The 13,415-nt window shown below is 41.3% G+C and overlaps 1 long non-coding RNA gene across 1 annotated transcript; it reads right to left on the bottom strand.

Annotated features, from left to right (window-relative positions):
* Window positions 1-9,651: 9,651 nt before the first annotated feature.
* Window positions 9,652-10,767, bottom strand: LOC121563368. Its single transcript, XR_005999852.2, has 4 exons — window positions 10,524-10,767; window positions 10,204-10,299; window positions 9,992-10,065; window positions 9,652-9,741 (listed from the first exon to the last, which is right to left on the bottom strand). It is a non-coding gene; the product is annotated as an uncharacterized LOC121563368 (long non-coding RNA).
* Between the last annotated feature and the right edge of the window lie 2,648 nt (window positions 10,768-13,415).

Genomic DNA, 13,415 nt, shown 5'->3' with positions numbered 1-13,415 from the left:
GGGTTAGGTTTAGGGTCAGGGTTAGGGTTTAGGGTTAGGTAGAGGACTTTAGGGTTAAGGTTAGGTTTTAGGCACCGGTGTCACTGAGGTTAGGTTTAGGGTTAGGGGGGGAAAAGGATAGGGTAGGGTTTAAAAAAAAGGGGGGTTACATTAAACACACAATGATTAATGACCGGACTGGAAAGAGAACTAGATACCACACTCAATCTAACAAACACTCACTTTTACAGGTGAACTCTCAAGGAGTGAACTCTCACTGCCATCTGGTGGATGTAGAATGTAATCATTTTCATTTAATGACTACACAAAACCAAAAACATCCACCATTAAAGGTATGGAACTGGAAGTGTTTGGTGGTTCTTCCTTTGTAGTTTCCACTTTGTTCCGATGGTAGTATAAAAACAATTTTTTATTTTCCTTAGTGAAAAACAAGTGGACATATATATATATATATATATACACATATACACATATACATATACATATATATATATATATATACATACACGTTGTTGTCTTCAGTGTGCACGCCTAGTCCAAAACAAATTCTTACCCAGGTCCTTTATTCCATACTCACATTTGAAATGTTTGGGTGGCCTACCCTTAATGATGGAGGAAGAATGGAAGAATCCAATAGTGGATGTTATCGGTGTGCTCCTGCACTTGAATTGTTTGTTGATTTTGTAGTCCTTTTGGTTTTAAAAGTATCTGAATCCCCTGTTTAAAAAAAAGAGTGTCCAAAAAGTCATAAAAAATTGTTTCCAGATATACAAATAAAAAGCTCTGCCTGACGTTTCGCCTTACTAGGCTTCATCAGAGGTATCAAGACAACGGGCAAAACAGGAACTTTAAAAAGGGTTTCAGAGGGGCTGACCTCCAGTGGCAATCACTGTTAATTGGTCCTTGGCATTTTTCCCTCCAAAACTTTCTGCATCTAAAAGGTCCCCAAATATATACAAGTTCCCTCTATAGGTAGGGAAGACTTATAATACATTAAAATGTGTAGTCTTCTTATAAGTTCCTATTGCCCATAATTAGATCTATTTTTTAATCAGAATACCTAATTGTGATAATAGCCAACCAGGCACAGGCTAGGTTAGGTAGGGGACAAATTCTTCACACCACGTGGGTGTTAAGTGTGCACGGGCACAAGGGCTATATATATCATGCTTTATGTTTCAATGAAATCCCCCCAAAAACATATACAAAAATAAAAAATACAGGAGAGACAAGGACAAGACAAGACATTACAATAGAATCCCAAAAACGGGAAGGGAAGGAATTCAGTTTTAGGCATCGGTGCCACTGAGGTTAGGTTTAGGCACCGGTGTCTCTGAGGTTAGGGTTAGGTTTAGGGTCAGGGTTTAGGGTTAGGTAGAGAACTTTAGGGTTAAGGTTAGGTTTTAGGCACCTGTGTCACTAAGGTTAGGTTTAGGCACCGGTTTAGGGTCAGGGTCAGGGTCAGGGTCAGGTTTAGGGTTTAGGTTTAAGGTTGGGGTTAGGTTAGGTTAGGTTTAAGGTTGGGGTTAGGTTAGGTTAGGTTAGGTTAGGTTAGGTTAGGTTAGGTTAGGTTAGGTTAGGTTAGGTTAGGTTAGGTTAGGTTAGGTTAGGTTGGGTTAGGGTTTAGGGTTAGGGTTAGGTACAGGGATAAAAACTCCATCGGACAACCCTGTCCAATTCTGTATGTGGAGAAGGTAATGTCGTGGGGAGCTGGGGTTTGTTTTGTTGTACTCCTGGGAGGCCGTAGATGTCCATCGATGTGCTTTGGAGGGGGCTAGGTGGATTTCAAAATTTGGTTATGTTTAGGGTTAGGGTTAGGGTTAGGGTTAGGGTTAGGTACAGGGATAAAAACTCCATCGGACACCCCTGTCCAATTCTGTATGTGGAGAAGGTAATGTCGTGGGGAGCTGGGGCTTGTTTTGCTGTACTCCTGGGAGGCCGTAGATGTCAATCGATGTGCTTTGGAGGGGGCTAGGTGGATTTCAAAACTTAGTCTCCGTCTGATGGATTCTGCTAAGTGTTTGGCTCTTTGGGTGACTTAAAAAAAAGTGCAACACAAACCTATCCCAGATGACTCAGGGGGTATTGAAACGTGCTCCTAGATGGTTTTACAGGGCACTTTTTTTTTTTTAAGAAACACGACTTAGTCTCCGGCTGTTGGATTCTGTTAAAGTTAGGGTTAGGGTTAGGGGTTAGGGTTAGGGTTAGGGTTAGGGTTAGGGTTAGGGTTAGGTACAGGGATAAAAACTCCATCGGACACCCCTGTCCAATTCTGTATGTGGAGAAGGTAATGTCGTGGGGAGCTGGGGTTTGTTTTGCTGTACTCCTGGGAGGCCGTAGATGTCAATCGATGTGCTTTGGAGGGGGCTAGGTGGATTTCAAAATTTGGTTAGGTACAGGGATAAAAACTCAATTGGACACCCCTGTCCAATTCTGTATGTGGAGAAGGTAATGTCGGGGGGAGCTGGGGTTTGTTTTGTTGTACTCCTGGGAGTCCGTAGATGTCCATCGATGTGCTTGGAGGGGCTAGGTGGATTTCAAAATATTGTTATGTTTTTTGCACATAGGGTACAGGGATAAAAACTCAATTGGACACCCCTGTCCAATTCTGTATGTGGAGAAGTTAATGTCGTGGGAAGCTGGGGTTTGTTTTGTTGTACTTCTGGGAGGCCGTAGATGTCCATTGATGTGCTTTGGAGGGGGCTAGGTGGATTTCAAAACTTAGTCTCCGTCTGATGGATTCTGCTAAGTGTTTGGCTCTTTGGGTGACGTAAAAAAGTGCAACACAAACCTATCCCAGATGACTCAGGGGGTATTGAAACGTGCTCCTAGATGGTTTTACAGGGCACTTTTTTGCACCCCCCTGTCCAATTCTGTATGGAGAAGGTAATGTCGTGAGGAGCTGGGGTTTGTTTTGTTGTACTCCTGGGAGGCCGTAGATGTCCATTGATGTGCTTTGGAGGGGGCTAGTGGGATTTAAAAATGTGGTTATGTTTTTGCACATAGGGTACAGGATAAAAACTCAATTGGACACCCCTGTCCAATTCTGTATATGGAGAAGGTAATGTCGTGGGGAGCTGGGGTTTGTTTTGTTGTACTCCTGGGAGGCCGTAGATGTCCATCGATGTGCTTTGGAGGGGGCTAGGTGGATTTCAAAATTTGGTTATGTTTTTTGCACATAGGTACAGGGATAAAAACTCAATTGGACACCCCTGTCCAATTCTGCATGTGGAGAAGGTAATGTCGTGGGGAGCTGTGGTTTGTTTTGCTGTTCTCCTGGGAGGCCATAGATGTCAATCGATGTGCTTTGGAGGGGGCTAGGTGGATTTCAAAATTTTGTTAGGTACAGGGATAAAAACTCCATCGGACACCCCTGTCCAATTCTGTATGTGGAGAAGGTAATGTCGTGGGTAGCTGGGGTTTGTTAGGGTTAGGGTTAGGGTTAGGGTTAAAAACTCAATTGGATAGGATTAGGGTTAGGGTTAGGGGTTAGGGTTAGGGTTAGGGTTAGGGTTAGGGTTAGGGTTAAGAGGGTTTATGTTTGTACTGGTTTCAAACCTTTAGGTTGCACGGGCCTATTGCACCTTTGCCCGGTCTCGAGAACTCAAAAGTGTTAATGTTTTTATTTATTCTTTGATATTCATCCTTCCTAGTGGAGCCAAAGTATTAAGTTTTGAAATCCACCTGATTCGGCCGCTTTCTGGCCTCTGGTCCAGGTGGATTTCATCTCCAGACCGGTAATATGGAGGGAAGTTATGGGGTAATCTGAAAATGTTGGACCAGGTGTGTTTGTAATATGTTTTTTCTAATTGTGTAGAGGTGCTGTTTGAGGCGTGTCAGGACTGTGTGACCGGTTTCTCCTATATAAATGTTGTGGCATAGTGTGCATGTTATGGCATAGACAATATTGGTACTATGGATGGTCATGAGTTGTGAAATAGGGTTAGGGTTAGGGTTAGGGTTAGGGTTAGGTTTAAGAGAAAATTGCCCTTCAAGAGGACCAAATACACGGGCACATGTTCTCTAATTCTATTTCTCCTATTGATACATCATAGTCCTACAGGAAATTGGGAGATATACCCCAAAGAAAGATGTTATGGTTTATCCCTGAAAAAGAACAGATAAGAGTAACCTTTTCCTCTAAGAGGATAAACACCCAGACACTACCCAAACAATACATACTTTCTAATTCCCAGGCTCCTCAGAATACATCTTTATGAAGCCAGGGTTATAATTTAAAGTACCGATTAAGATTGTCAGTGTCAAGGTTAAAATTAGGCTCTCATACTTTTGTTTCAGACCTGTGGGATTCCTGATATCCACTTTTTAAGTCCCAAGGGGTTAGGGTTAGGGTTAAATTTGAGGCTTGAGTTCAAATTAAGGTTGGTATCGGGGTCAAGGTTCAGGGATTGAGGTGGAGTTAAAATTAGGATTGTGATTGGAGTTAGGATTAGAACTGAGGTTATTATCCGGGTTGAGATTAGGTTTAGGATTAGGGTTAAGGTTAAAGCTAGGGTTGGGATTGCTCCAGTTTCAGGTAAGGTTAAGGTTAGGGTTCGAGCAAGGATCAGAGTTACAATCAAGGTTAGGGTTATAGTTAGGGTAAACCAAGAGGTTAGACTTAGGGTTAAAGTTAAGTTTGAAGCTTGCGTTAGGGTTAAGGTTATGATCAAGGTTAAGGTTAGGTTTAGGATGGGGGTTAAGGTTAGAGCTAGGGTTGGGATTGCTCCAGTAAAAGGTGAGGTTAAGGTTAGGGTTCTGGTTAAGATCAGGGTTCGGGTTAGGGTTAGGGTTAGGGTAAACCAAGGGGTTAGGTTTGGGGTTAGGTTTAAGGCTGGAGTTAGGGTTAAGGTTATGATCAAGGTTAAGGTTAGGTTTAGGATTAGGGTTAAGGGTTAGGGTTAGGGTTAGGGTTAGGTTTAAGAAAAAATTGCCCTTCAAGAGGACCAAATACACGGGCACATGTTCTCTAATTCTATTTCTCCTATTGGGTTAGGGTTAGGGTTAGGGTTAGGGTTAGGGTTAGGGTTAAGAGAAAATTGCCCTTCAAGAGGACCAAATACACGGGCACATGTTCTCTAATTCTATTTCTCCTATTGATACATCATAGTCCTACAGGAAATTGGGAGATATACCCCAAAGAAAGATGTTATGGTTTATCCCTGAAAAAGAACAGATAAGAGTAACCTTTTCCTCTAAGAGGATAAACACCCAGACACTACCCAAACAATACATACTTTCTAATTCCCAGGCTCCTCAGAATACATCTTTATGAAGCCAGGGTTATAATTTAAAGTACCGATTAAGATTGTCAGTGTCAAGTTTAAAATTAGGCTCTCATACTTTTGTTTCAGACCTGTGGGATTCCTGATATCCACTTTTTAAGTCCCAAGGGGTTAGGGTTAAGGTTAGATTTGAGGCTTGAGTTCAAATTAAGGTTGGTATCGGGGTCAAGGTTCAGGGATTGAGGTGGAGTTAAAATTAGGATTGTGATTGGAGTTAGGATTAGAACTGAGGTTATTATCCGGGTTGAGATTAGGTTTAGGATTAGGGTTAAGGTTAAAGCTAGGGTTGGGATTGCTCCAGTTTCAGGTAAGGTTAAGGTTAGGGTTCGAGCAAGGATCAGAGTTACAATCAAGGTTAGGGTTATAGTTAGGGTAAACCAAGAGGTTAGACTTAGGGTTAGAGTTAAGTTTGAAGCTTGCGTTAGGGTTAAGGTTATGATCAAGGTTAAGGTTAGGTTTAGGATGGGGGTTAAGGTTAGAGCTAGGGTTGGGATTGCTCCAGTAAAAGGTTAGGTTAAGGTTAGGGTTCAGGTTAAGATCAGGGTTCGGGTTAGGATTGCTCCAATTAAAAGTGAGGTTAAGGTTAGGATTCAGGTTAAGGTCAGGGTTCAGGTTAGGATTAAGATTACAATCCAGGTTAAGGTTGGGTTTAAGATTAGGATTATAGTTAGGGTAAACCAAGGGGTTAGGTTTGGGGTTAGGTTTGAGGCTGGAGTTAGGGTTAAGGTTATGATCAAGGTTAAGGTTAGGTTTAGGATTAGGGTTAGGGTTAAGGTTAGAGTTAGGGTTGAAATTGCTCCAGTTAAAGGTGAGGTTAAGGTCAGGGTTGGGTTAGGGTTAGGGTTAGGGTTAGGGTTAAGGTTATAGTCAAGGTTAAGGTTAAGTTTTGGATTAGGGTTGGGGTTATAGTTAAAGTAAACTGGGGTTGGGATGGTTCAGGTTAGTGTTCAGGTCAGAGTTAGAAAAGTTTAGGTCTCTAATACTTTTCATTAAGGCCTTTAGGATTACAAGTACCCAATTTTTTTATCCAACACCGCTCCTTGATCTGTCTGTGTTTTAGCGACCACCCCTGGTTAGATTCCAACCCTGCTATTCTTAACTGAGCTACTGGATGAGATCTAAAGTGGATGTATAGTGTGCTTTTAACCTGACTCCTTACTTATATGATAGAGATGTTGTTTGAGTCTGGCTTCCAAGGAGTTCCTAGTTTCTCCAATATACAGTTTTCCACATTGTAGACATTCAATTCCATATACAATGTTGGTGGTCTTCAATTGAAATACCTCCCATACTGGAGCCCCTAGACCCGACCATTTATTCTGAATGTATTTAACTTGTCTAAAAATGTGATCCACTCCCGCCCACGGCTTCTCCTGAAACCAGAGTGTACCAGCACATCTTTCAAATTTTTATTTCGCCGATATGCTGATATTACTCTGAACTGTTGGAGAATCTCCACCTCCTCCCTCGTCTGCTCAAAATGATCCTTCACTATGGAGTTAAACCTCATAGAAGACTGTGAATATGTGGTGACAAATGGAATAATGCATCCATCATTACTAGTCCTCCCACATATAGGTTCCGTTACAGACATATTGTTCACCTCTGCTCTTATAGTGCGGAGGAAACGTTTTGAGTATCCTCTGGGTCTGAGAGCCTTAAAAAGAATTCCTATAGCCTCCTTGACATGTTTTTCCTGTGTACAAATCCTATTAAATCTAATAAGCTGCGACTTTATCAACCCCCCTGTAGGTGTGTTTTGGATGAAAACTGGATTTATGTAAGAGGGAATGGGTGTCCGTAGGGTTTAAAATAAACCTTTGTTGCTAATCGCTTCAGGTTATCATTCCCCTCTACAAAAAATACCTCGGTGTCCAAAAATTCTATTCTGCTCCGGCTGAACATTGTGTTTAATCGTAATTGACGGATGATGTGTATTCAGAATCTTCACAAATTCCATAAAATCTGAAAGTGAATGTGTCCATAACCCAAATATATCATCTAGATACCGTAAATACAAAATTGGAAGCTTTATACATTTGGGGAAGGCTGATTGTTCCCATTCTGCCATATAAATATTGGCATAGGACTGGGCAAACTTCTTCCCCATAGCTGTACCATGGATTTGAAGAAACCAATTAGAATTAAATTCAAAGTCATTTCTTGTTAAACTGAGTTCCAATAGTTGTAGTAAAGCCCCATCTGGTCTATCTAGGTCTGGATATTTATGGAAGATGTTTTGATCGCTCTAAGACCCAACTTGGTGTCAATGTTGGTATACAATGAGTCAATATCAATTGAAAAAAACACCGTTTCTTGAGGCACACTAATTTCTTTCAATTTTGTCACAAATTCATACGTGTCTTTAATGAAGCTTTGATGTTTCCGTGACAGAGGATTTATAAAATAATCTAAATACTCTGCTATTCTATACGATTCCGAGCCACAGTCCGATATAATCGGCCTACCACATGGAACCTCAGAAGGAATGGTCCAAGTCTCAGGAGGTTTGTGGATTTTAGGCAACAAATAAAATTGTCTGGGACGTGGGGTATCTGGTCCAAATAGGTAAAACATTTGTTTGTCTGTAATGTAATTATTCTCATAAAGTTCTCCTAAAATCTGCCTAATTTGTCTCTGGGTCTCCTGCTGCAATGAATGAGTCAATGGTCTATAATGTTTAGAATTACTCAATTGCCTTTTCGCCTCGATCAGATACTGTGTTTTATCCAAAATAACAATCTTTGATCCTTTATCCGCTGGTTTTATAACTATGTTGGAATTCTTACTTAAGGATTTTAAGGATTTACGTTCTTGTTTTGTAAGATTATCTTTCCCTGCCATATAAAACCTAAATGTACTAAAAAGAGGTAGAGTCTCTTTGAATTAAAGTCTGCATCGTATTGGACACTCCCTCTAACTTAGGCTCCCAATGTGATGGACCAATAAATGGTATTCTTTGGTTATCAGTATTATAATTAAAATGATCAAGTAATTTTAATTTTCTATGATAGGTATGCAGATCCCTCCTGAGCTCCATGCGATCTATCTTAGTGGGTGTCGGGATAAACATAAGACCCTTCTCCAGAAGTTGCTGTTCTGCCAGCTGTAAGTCTAAAAGTAGTCGATAAGTTAAGTACATTAGAGTGCTGGGGAGTAATACCAATACACTCTTCCCCTCTTAATAGTTTAACTGGTCTAGCCAGTGATTAAAAATGTTTACAGCTGTATCTGGTCTCCAATGTATTGGGTCGTCCTGCACTGTGTGAAATCTAAGTTTATTCAGATCCAATAGTTCCCTACAATTTTTCTGAATATACTTGTTCAATTGATTCAGTACCTCCTGCTTTTCCCATGGAAGCTCATCTGAAAAATGTATGATAGGAACATAAACCTGTGCATGAGGAAAAACTTCACCTGCTTTATTCAGTAGCTGTTGCAACTGCTTGACTGCAGTGGTATACTGCTGGTTCAAGCCGTTAACAAGACCCACTGATAGAACAACCTTCTGTGTGTTTTGCTGTTTCTCCAACTTGCCTATCACTCCTGCAATATGTCTGAAGGTTGCTCCCGGAAAACTATCTATCTGTGTATTAGTGTCAGTGAAACTAGAAATGCGCGCAAGGTTGGAATCCCCAATAAAGACCACGGGCTTTTAATCTCAATACTCCAATCATTTATTTTCCTTTCAGTTCTAGAATGACATGTGGGATAAAAGAGTTTCTCCTTTTTATAGGTTCCAGTATTGGTTCTGTCCCAGGGCCCGTGTCTTTTCCATTTGCCATTGCTACCTTACCCTGATGGTCCTCTTGCTGTGAACCTGTCGTAGAATTGGATAAAACCATGTCATCCATCAAAACAGCCACATTGTTCAATGGTAGTTTTTGACCATTGCCGTTATTCACCGTAATCTCCAACGCCTCTACTGTTAAAAAAGTAAATTCGAGGGCTCTCTCTACCTGGAAGGGTCAAGGCTGGGACTTTAGGCTCGGCCAAATTGTTTCTTGGTCGCTGAGTTTGGGGATTCGGTATCCCGTGCTCTTCCTGGTTATTGGGGTAAGTCTGAAGCTAGTCCCGCCACTCTTTGCAGGACCTAATTCCCGAGGGGTGAGACAGGACAAGAGGGGAGATAGTTGGTTAGTAGGTGAGCTCTGCCGAAGGAACCACTCTACAAAGGGAAGTAGACCCAACATGAACTTCTACCTGCACCTCCCTTCTCTGCATACCCCCAGCAAGCCCTGTGGTATTGCTGTTGATAGTCTGACTATGGTTTATCGATTTATCTACAGGATTACTGAAGGCCTGTTTATTAACCATATTGTCCCTTACCGAAGTATCACTCTGGCCCCCTGGGATATTCCCTGCATATTCCAAAGTCCCTGTGGGCCTGGGCTCCCATTGAGACCCTACCAGTTGGTGACTTGCTGGTCACCGCAGCCGCATAACTGGAATGGGCCTGATGAGAAGTTATCAGTTTAGTAGAGGCCGGGCGGGTCAATTGGTTTTTGCAACATGTTTTTTAAGGTACTTACTGACGAAGATGTAAATTTGTGTTTATATCTTGCCTTTGCCCACATCACCGCTTTATCTAGAGCTTCTTGATTATAAGTTGAGCTATTCTGAATGCATAAGGCAATTACCCCATCATAATGCTCCCTCAGAATATCCATATTATTCTCCATCCACCTACTGGTATTAAGTTTTACCTTTGCCAGGGTCTGTTGGTTAGGCGAGGAGGGTTTAATAAAGGCCGCCAATTTGTTCACCTGTCTTACCATCCCTGCTGGAAAAGAATGATTAACTGCAGAATGATCTAATATTTCTGAGTGATGAATTGCTTGTAGAGCCTTGAAATATCCCTTTGTGCAAGTTATATCCTGCAAAGAAGAAACATTCCTAATCTCTCCAGTAGACTCACCCTCATCATTTAAACTAACTAGAGCCTGGAAACGGTTATGTAGTGGCACTGCCATGGTAAAGGTTCAAAACCAGGAACCCTTGCTGGAAATCCCAACTGAAAGAAGGGATCATATAAAGGTTAAAATCCCCACAATATATAATTGGAACCAATCAACCCCAAAAAAATTATATATATACACACATACAAAAGACAAAAAGAAAAAAATATATACACCAAAGACAAAAAGAAAAAATTAGAAAGAATTAGCCCTATTTTAGATAAAAAACTCCAATGAAACAAAACCCAATATAAAGAAAGGATAAGAGGTCAGCACTCACAACTCATTTACTCCAACAACAAATAATTGTCCGTTGCCAACTGGTGGTTACCCCAGATCCGTAGGAAATTACCACTTTAGGTTAGGTGTCACTCCATAAAAACACACAAAGGTGAGAAAAAAAAAACCCCACTCAGGTGGGAGAAAAACACTCCATTCAAAAGTGATCACTCCTTTATGGTTCAATTCTGATAGTGGTTCCACTTCAAGTCACTCCAAATGTTCAAATCTTCATGTGTACACACAGTGATTTTTGGGAGTACTCACCAACCCAGAGAAATGGATATCTCACACGGAAAAGAGCTCTTCCATACCATCCCCACCAAGTCTCCAAAGGTCCATGTGCTTATCTTTGTTTGTAGGAAAAATGGTGTCCTTTTAGAATAGTGAGATACAGTAATCCTCTTCTGATTCACATTATCAAAACCTTTTTGTTTCAAGGTAAAAGATAAAAGGAGTATTGTTTAAAATTAGGAAGAAAAAGTTCCTGACGCTTTCGCACAATTCGTGGCTTCTTCAGAGGAAAATAGACAGAAAATGAGAAGAGGCCAGCCCATATAGTATGAGAACGGGTGAGGGAGGGGCTAAGCTACTAAGCCTGACCTTCCATTGGTGGACTATTATGTCCATCCTATATCCTCCAACACACCAGGGGCCTGTTGCACAAAACTAGATAAGGGATTAAGCCAGGATATCTTGGTGATCCTGGCTCAATTGATCCGTAATCCGGTTGCACTAAAGATGGATAGGGGGCAGGAGGATATGTTATGGTATAAATTACCATGGAGATTTATTCTGTGGAGCTAGCCTGCTCCAGACCAGGCTAAATTCCAGGATCTATTTAATCTCATCCCTAATGTCAGTCAGCAGTCACCACAAATGGAAACCAATAGTTATTTCACTGCTCACTATACATTGTTATCACATATAACTAGACCCACTGTCATTATTTAAACGTTTGTGATCATTAATTTCAATGATTTTGGATAAAAAATGATTTTTTAGATGATGTTGCTATCATTAGATAATTTACAGTTTCCCATAGACTATAAGGCTATATATAAAATGATAGAATATTAGGGCCCACAGAGGGGAAAAAAAACACAAGTCATAATATTGTAACCAGTTGTTTTAAAGGAGGACAGTTGTTAAAATGACAGATGTGGGGCATTTCGTGAAATTGTACTTCAGTATGGTTTCATAAACAAAGACATGCTGATGTGCCAGAATATTAAGTATCACATTGTCATAAGTATCAAAACTGTAAAAACAATATGTAGCTTTTCTGCAGAAAGAACCAGCCTCATAAATTTATGACTTTATCCTTTTTCTTCAGTGTAGCCCTAGTACTCTGTCATATAAACAAATACACATTCCATATGAATATAAAAACACAATGTGTAACATTATGTTCCTTTATTGAATAAGGACAAAACAAAGCAGGTAAACCATCAGCTCCTTTCGAAACTGAAGTCACAGTGACTCTACAAGATGGAAAGCACAGAATCCAAGCATATTATACAAAATGATACATACACATTCAAAGGTCTGTATATAACACACCCTGCATGTCTGCACACTAAAATAAATGCAGGACAAATCCATACACATCAACTGAACAGACAAATGAATGGATGCAGTAGCCTCCCTGCAGCCTTGTATTACACACAGTATACCGCACAAACATCATAAGAGGCCAAATTCGTAAAAACGAACCCAAAAAACCCAAATTCCTCTGCCACCTGAGGACATATTTAACCAAAATTGAAAGCACACATACTAACTAAAATAATTCAACACATATTGGTCCCTCAGCAGCCGACCACTGTCGTCATCAGGAAGATTGCCGGATTGTCCCAGTCCATGGCTGGTGGCACTCTGGGGCCCTCTCCTTCCTCAGGCAGGCCACATTGTGGAGGACAGCACAAGCCACAGTAATATCACATGCCCTAACAGGGCTGACCCTTAATTTGTGAAGGCAGTGAAAGCGTGCCTTCAGGAGGCCAAAGGTCATTTCAACTCTGGCCCTGGTCCTGGCATGGGCATGGTTGTAGGCCTGCTGTGCTTCCTGGGGGTCTGTGAAAGGTGTCAGGAGAAAAGGCTGGCAGCCATACCCCCTGTCTCCCAGCAACACACCAGAGAATTCACCTGTCAACACAAAAATCTCATCATTACTACCTCATAAACACAGTGATATTCTTGACACAGCCATGATGGTTATAAATAGGGGTTGTGTGGCTTACCTTGTGATAGGCACTGATAGATTTCAGAGGCCCGAAAGATTCTGGAGTCATGGACTGAGCCAGGCCATTTTGCCACAACATTGCTGATCACACAGTCAGCATTGCAGACCATCTGAAATCATAAGATGAGGAATATTACACCAATCAATGCACATCACTGGCAATGCAGAGTGTTCGTCAATGGACAATATCAAAAAGTTATGTTCACCTGAACATTAATGCTGTGAAAGGATTTCCCTATTCACAAAGTCGGCCTCATGGGCACCTGAGGGGCCTTTTATCCTTATGCGTGTGCAGTCCACTGCACCAATGACATTGGGGAAACCTGTCACACAAAGTAATGAGTATCCTACTATGTGTTAACAGTTGTCCTGTAATTTGTAGATCCTCTTACCTGCAATCCTATAGAACTCCTCTTTGATGTCACAGAGTCTTCTGTGGCCAGGGGAAGGAGATGAAGACATCTGCTAATGCTTTGATAGCCAGACACACACTCCTTATTGTGCGGCAAATTGTGGCCTTGTTCAGCTGTTCTGCATCCCCCACTGAGTACAGGAAGGCTCCACTAGCAAAAAAGCGCAAGGCCACACAAACCATTTGCTCCACACTCAGTGCATGGCTCCGTGCAGTGCGGTGCTTAATCCTGGGAC

Source organism: Coregonus clupeaformis, unplaced genomic scaffold, assembly GCF_020615455.1.
Source record: "Coregonus clupeaformis isolate EN_2021a unplaced genomic scaffold, ASM2061545v1 scaf2500, whole genome shotgun sequence".
NCBI lineage: Eukaryota > Metazoa > Chordata > Actinopteri > Salmoniformes > Salmonidae > Coregonus > Coregonus clupeaformis.
The sequence above is the reverse complement of the archived record's forward strand: the minus strand, read 5'-3'. Positions and strand labels throughout refer to the sequence as shown.